The sequence below is a fragment of the Pteropus alecto genome, unplaced genomic scaffold (genome assembly GCF_000325575.1).
Source record: "Pteropus alecto unplaced genomic scaffold, ASM32557v1 scaffold22, whole genome shotgun sequence".
Classification (NCBI taxonomy): domain Eukaryota; kingdom Metazoa; phylum Chordata; class Mammalia; order Chiroptera; family Pteropodidae; genus Pteropus; species Pteropus alecto.
The window spans coordinates 15,226,319-15,233,342 of record NW_006434839.1 but is presented as its reverse complement, the minus strand read 5'-3'; positions in this window follow the sequence as shown (position 1 = coordinate 15,233,342).

Here is a 7,024-nt window from a genome sequence, read left to right as displayed (position 1 = left end):
GCTTTTTAACAACATTCTCAGTAAAATGGGTACTCTCATTTCTAGAGAGACTGAAATTTCCTAGATCGCGAACACAAAATTTTGTTTTGTTTTGTTTTGTTTTGACATTGTTAGAACCTAGCTCTCCATCAAGAAAATGGTTTAAAAATCCTGAGAATAAGCAATGACCTGAACATATTCAGAATCTACCGAGCCAAGGAAACAGAATAGAGGGCAGAGAGCCTAGGAATAAATCCACACTGACCTTTGATAAGATTGCCAAGAATGTACAATGGGGAGAGGATAGTCTCTTCAAAAAATAGTGTTGGAAAACCTATATTTCCACATGCAAATAAATGAAATTGGACCTTTATCTTACATCAAGCACAAAGTCACCTCAAAATAAATTAAAGACTTAGACATAAGGCAGGAAACTGTTAAACTCCTAAAAAAAAAAAATAAGGAAAAACTCAGCATTGGGTTTACATGTAACTAAGATTTTGCTGCACAGCAAAGGATATAATCGAAAATGTGATAAGACAACATTCAGAATGGGAGAAAATATTTTCAAACCAAATAAATAAATAGTGTGGAAGGAAACTTTGGTAGGTAATGGATGTACTTATGGCATAGATTGTGGTGATCGTTTCCCTGGTATTTACTTACCTCCAAACTCAACACGTAGTGTACATTAAATATGTACAGCTCTGTGTATGTCAATCATATCTCAATAAAGTGGTTTAAAAAACATTGGGGGTAGTTTTGTGAAGTCCATTTGAAGGTAGTCATTTTATCCTTGCTGTGATGGGTAATTTCCTATAAAAATTTTTTTAAGTTTCTGTTTGAGGTCCTTCGGTTCTGTGAGGCAGATATCTTAAGAGCATCAAAAGTTATCCTCATTCAATTTGCATTGTACTTTACAAAATTGCCTAAATTTTCTAAAAGAGTTCTTAAGAAACCTATTCAAAGCAAACAGAGTTTAGGCAGTCATTGCATTCTTTAAGTAAAACAAGAAGAGTAGTATGATTTAAAGTATTTCAACAATGAATGGAGATGTGTGAGGGAGAAAGTAACAGGATTTTCTTTATTTCTGGCACCAGTTCACTTACAAAAAGTGAAGTGAGAACTAAAGTTACACCTGCTTTAGGAGCTACTCTTGAATGCTGTCTAAGAGTGTTTAAGAGCCTATCCCTAAAGCCTCTGAACTCGTCCCTCCTTTGCTTACAAGACTGCAGTAGAGTCCATTCATTTTCACAGGGAAGACTTTTGGGATAGCCTCCAAAGACCTTTCCTAACATCTATAGCTTTTCTAAATCCCTCTGGCATCCTATGAAATTTGGAATTATTAAAGTCACCCTCAGAATCTTCCTATTCTGCCTTTTCCATCTAATGTTCCCACTAACAAATTACCTAAGTGGTATAAACCTGGGACCTCAAATTATACATTCCTAAACAATTCTAAATTTTTCCGCATGTTTTTCCAAAGACTTGGAAAGTCTTTGACAATGGCACTCAACTCAAATGAAGATGCAGGCTTAAAACCAATCAAGGGATTTTTCTATTCTGAGGGAGGTTTAACTTTAAGAAGTAATTGAGTTTGGGAAGGCATCTGGCTGAACAGAAGGGAAGGAGAGCAGATTAGGGGGAGAAATGAAGTCAGAGGGAAATTGAGGAACATAGGAGAGTAGGATAAAACCACTGAGGTGTTAGTTATGATTTAAAGGAAAATAATGAGAGACAGTCTTATGTTTTCCACAGTTCTCTTTTGCCTTAGCCAGTTAATCTTTTAAGGAAGCATTTTTGGAATCTTAATTTCTTTTGGATAAATTTGCATGCCAATAAAAATGCAGACAAATGGATATTTGGGATTTTAGTCACTTTTTGTTCTAAGATGCCTCTCAAATGAACAATTTTAATAACATCAAATTTTCTTTTTACATATATCTGTTGGTCCTTTGTGTGTCTTGTTTAGAGTAATTAATTTCCTTTCTCACTTTCAAATTGAATTCTTTGCTATTTTGCTTTTGAGTTGCAGAAGTTCATACTTTATCAGAGATTATGGTTTGCAAATATTTTTCCTGTTCTGTATATTGCCTTTTCATATTGGTGATTATTTCCTTTGCTGTGTGGACACTTACTTGAATGTAATCTCATTTGTCAATTTTTGCCTTTTTTTGCCTTGCTTTAAGTGTTATATTCAAGAAGTTATTGACAAAGCCAGTGTCAAGATGCTTCCTCTCTATGTTTTCTCTAGGAGTTTCATAGTTTAAGGTTTTATGTCTAAGTATTTAATCCATCTTGCTTTTATTTTTATGTATAATGTAAAATAAGAGTTCCATTTAATTTTTCTGCATGCAGATATCCAGTTTTCCCAACATCAGTTTTTGAAGAGACTATCCTTTTCCTACTGTGTATTTGGCATCTTTGTCAAAGATCAGTTGACTATACATGCATGGGTTTATTTCTGGCCTCTCTGTTCCATTGGTTTATATAACTGTTAATATACTGTGTTGTACATTTAAACATTTGTTAAGAGGGTAGATCTCATGTTAAATGTTCTACCACAGTAAAAACAATGCCAACTTCACAGGATTTCTGTAGGATTTAAAATGCAGGATAAATATATTTCCTGGCATTTTATATCTCTGCAATAATATCTTGATCTGAAAAGAAAATCCCCTCAATTAGTTTCTTTAATTCTAAATTATTCTTGGTGAAATTATGTCATTTAGTTACAGATATCAAATTATAATATTGTACACCTAAAATTCATATAATATTATTAACCAATGTTACCTTAATAAATTTAATTTTAAAAAAGAAATTACAAAAAAAAATATGTCATTTGGAAAAGCAAGTATCTGAATTTAATTTATAATATAAATACATGAAAGAAGCAGGAACATGGCCCAGAGGGGAGCAGAGTTGGGTTTAGACAAAGAGGGACCCATAAGAATAGAGGAACAGGTAGTTATAAGAGTTGTTTGTGTTTTGTATCTTGGTGGCCCAATCTAAAGGCTGGACTGCCTCTAACTGCAAACCTGACTAATTTAAAGTTTTTAAAGTTTTTAAAAAGTGAAAAGAGGTAGAAGAGTTCTCTTTCAGAATCAGACTCACTGAGAAAAGAAGACTAAGGAAATTTCCCATGAGGTTTTGCTATATGACTTGTCACCTGGAGCAAATTTTGTTCAAAGGAAGCCAGTCTGAGTAGGAATCTTTTGAATTTCTCAGTCTGCAGAGCTGATAGAGGAACAGACTATGAGGCCTATGCTTGTCCTCTTCCTTATACATTTCACATTTAAAGGCATACACCAAAAAAAAAATAAAATAAAATAAGACAAGGACAGAGACAAATTTAGTGATGTCAGCAATTATTTTGGGCTCCTGGACCTGATTTTCAGTGTGTAGATCAGAGGCTTCTCCACACCAGCAGGGTGTATGAGAATTCAACTCAGTTCTGAAACACTACCCAGAAATAGTATCAGCTTCCACAGATTAAGACTCAGTTCCACAAGGCAGCCCTCCACTTCAGATGCCAATCACAAACCCAGGTTATTACCTGTGCTTCTGACTCATCGGCTTCAAATGGGAGATTGTGATGACCCCTTCTAACTCAGGGTGCCAATTGCAAATTCAAGCAGTTACCCATACTTCTGAGGAAGTGGCTATAAATCGGAGGTTCCCACAAACCCCTCTTTGGGTTTGATGAATTTTCTAGAGCAGCTCACAGAACTCAGGAAACCCATTTACTCATTAGATTACTGGCTTATTACAAAGGATGTTAAAGGACAGGAGTCAACAGCCAGGTGAAGAGATACATAGAGTGAGGTTCCAAACAAAGGAGCTTCTTGTCCTTCTGTCCTCAGGGAGTGTGGGGCCAAGCAATGTGGCACTTGAAAGAGTTCTGGTTCCACAACTGGAAGTTCTTTGAAACCCCTTCTTTTGGATTTTTATGAAAATTTTATTCCATAGGTATGACTGATTACGTCACCTCATTACCATAAGTCACCATAAGTCACCTCATTACCATAAACCTAGCTGTTGTGGAAAGAGGCTAGTTATAAATGATGAGACAGCCATTTCAACTTTATGGCTCTGAAGTGTTTTCAGGAACTGAGGACAAGAGGCCAAATATTGTAACAAAAAACAATCTCATTGCTCTTATTGCTTAGGAAGTTACAAGGGTTTTGGGAGCTATGAATCAGGAACCATGGACAAAGATTAAATATATGTGAAAAATATACTTGGTCACCTAAATGGCCAAATATACGTTTTGTATGAAACACAATTTTATAATTTACCCACAACTTTGAATGCTTAAGACCAATCACTAAAGCGTTAAATATACAATAAAGAACAAGCTTATTTTCAAGAGGCAGCCAAACAAAGACATGGAGAGAACCCCCAAATTGACCTTTCCAATGTAGAAGTCTGGGCAGGTTTTTACGGAGTTAGGAGAAACAGGTATACAGAAACCCTAGAGGGGCAAGTTTTAATTCGAGGATTTTGGAACTTGGCCATTTATGGTAAGGGCCTTCAGCACAGGATCTTCCTTGATAATGGGCCTTTCCCTTCTAAAAGGGCTCTGATGTTCAGGTTCTGGTTATGTTCCAGTCCCTTAGTCCCATGGGGTGAGAAGAGCAGTGCTTTGGTTCTGGGTGCAGCTAGAGGTCAAATTTCTCACCTCTGCCTATGCATTGGCTGCATGATGTGTGGTTTTGATCCATTGTCTCTGAAAAGCAACTCAGTATCTTGTTAGAAATAGGATATAACTATTTTAAGCTGGCTTTGCTGTTACAATATTGCAATATTAAGGCAAATTTTCAGCAAGAATAGGAGGTTTATATGTCTGATTAGAAAATCAAAGAGTTCCTTTAAATGGTTTATTATTCCTAGAAGATAAAATAAAGTCAGTATTTGGGGAGCTGAAGGAAAGAAAATAAAAAGATATAGAATATCTTTATATAAAATAAAAATAAATAGAAGGTTGGACCCAGTGCAATATCACTGAGTTGAAAAAGCAACGTGTCTCAGAGGATTGCTGTGTTTCCAGATTGAGGGTCTTGAACTACAGGCAGATGAAGTTTTGATCAGATCTCAAAAGGCCTCCAAGATTGCCAAAGACTGCTTCACTATAAATATTACCAAAATAACTTGTCGATGAGAGAACGCTGAATTTATTCCTCCTGAGATAAAGGAGAACACTATTTTGGCAGTGTTGTGGTAGCCTTTCTAAGATGGGAGTGGGGGTGTGGGCAGCAAATTTGGGAGATTTATAAGATTTTGAGACTAATTTAAGACAGTCTTTCAATGAAGATAACTTTATTGAGAATGTATAGGCTCATGATATAATAAATTAGAACTGAAGAACACAACAAGGTGAGGTTTTTTTAGAGAAAAGTTTCAAAGAGTCTTGAAGAATAAGTAGTGTGATTCTATCTATAGAAAAGTTAGATAGTCTGATGTTCATTTAATTTTTTTTCAGGTAGCTCTTGGAGCAAACAATAAAGCTCTTTGCAATTTATATCTTCTTGGACAAGAGTTTCCTAAAATAATAAAGTCAGGTTGATAAAAATAGTGGAATAGTAACATTATGTTAGTGAAGACAGCTGAATAATAAAGACATGTTAATGTAGATGGTAAGATGTGTGGGTGTAGAAGTTTTCAGTTCTCACTTCTGTTTTCCTCCCACAGAAGAATCTGTTTTCTAGTCTTCGAGAGCTCTTAAGAGTGTGAGGGTATTTTGTTTATTAATAACTAACAGCTGTTAATAGGAACCCATAGAGATCACCATCTCTTGTCTGATACTCTACAATAGCCTTGTAATTGGGCTCCCTCCTTCCACTCTTGTTCTACCCCAGGCTACTCTCCACACAGCAGCCAGACGGAAACTTTGAAAATGTAAATTGAAACACTGCAATGTCTTCCCACTACTGTTACATTAAAAACCAAATCCTTACCAAGACCTGTAAGGCCAGCTGGTGCCATCGTTAGAACCCCACCTGGAACACATGCTTAGAGGGCCCAGCTTCTGCCTCTCTGCAACTACACAACCAGTTGCTCCCACACACCCACCACCAAGATGAGGAGTCTCCAAAACACTGGAATATACACAACTGGAGTCTATAACTCACTTATAAAACATGCCCTAGTTCTCCAGAGGCCCAGGAGTCCATGCTCAAGTGTCTGTGAGCCTGCTTCCAGGGTTGTGATCTATTCTTCTATATGATCCACCTCTCTAGGGACAGGTATTGCTGCAGATGTGTGCACTCTAGACTCAAGTTGTAGCCAAGAAGCTGTTGTTTGCATGAGTGAAAGTAGAGCTTGGGTATAATGGTCTGGGAGTCCACACATATGTGTAATCTCTCAAAATATAGAATGGAGTGAAGGTGGAAAGGGAAGGGAGCAGACCAAGGACCAGGGGCCAACTCTTTGTTCATCAACCTGGAATCATGAGTGCAAGAATTTTACATTTAAACTTGGTCTTCTGGGTGTTATAATGGTTAAAGAAGGAAGATAAACATATTTTATTTAAGAGTATGTTGGCCTGATTTATAATTTCTAAATATTCAGACATATTGTACATGGGCCTTCATTTGCTTTTGCCCCTGGTCTCAATATATTTTGTGCTAGCTGCCTCCTAGTTAGTGCATCTCCACCACTCTCTCTTTCCTTCACCCCCCTCCTACGAGTTACCTTTCTATTACTGAGTCACAACTGGCATGCTTCTGTCTTAGAGCTTTTATAATGATAGATTCTTCAGTCTGGAATGCTCTTCCCCAGATAAGTGAAAGCGCTGGTCCCAGACTTGGTGTCCTCAAATATGGCCTCCTCAGAGAGGTCATCCTCCTTCACTACACTGAACATCTCTCCATTGTCTTCTGTGCCCTTACGCTGCTCCTCTTCATAGCACTTTTCTAACATAGCGCCACCTGGCCTTTTATTAATAGCTACTTGTTGATTGTTGGTGTTCCCTCCATTAGAATTAAGTTCCACAAAGGCAGGGAGTTTTATCTATTTATTTATTTACTGATATAAAGCCTGT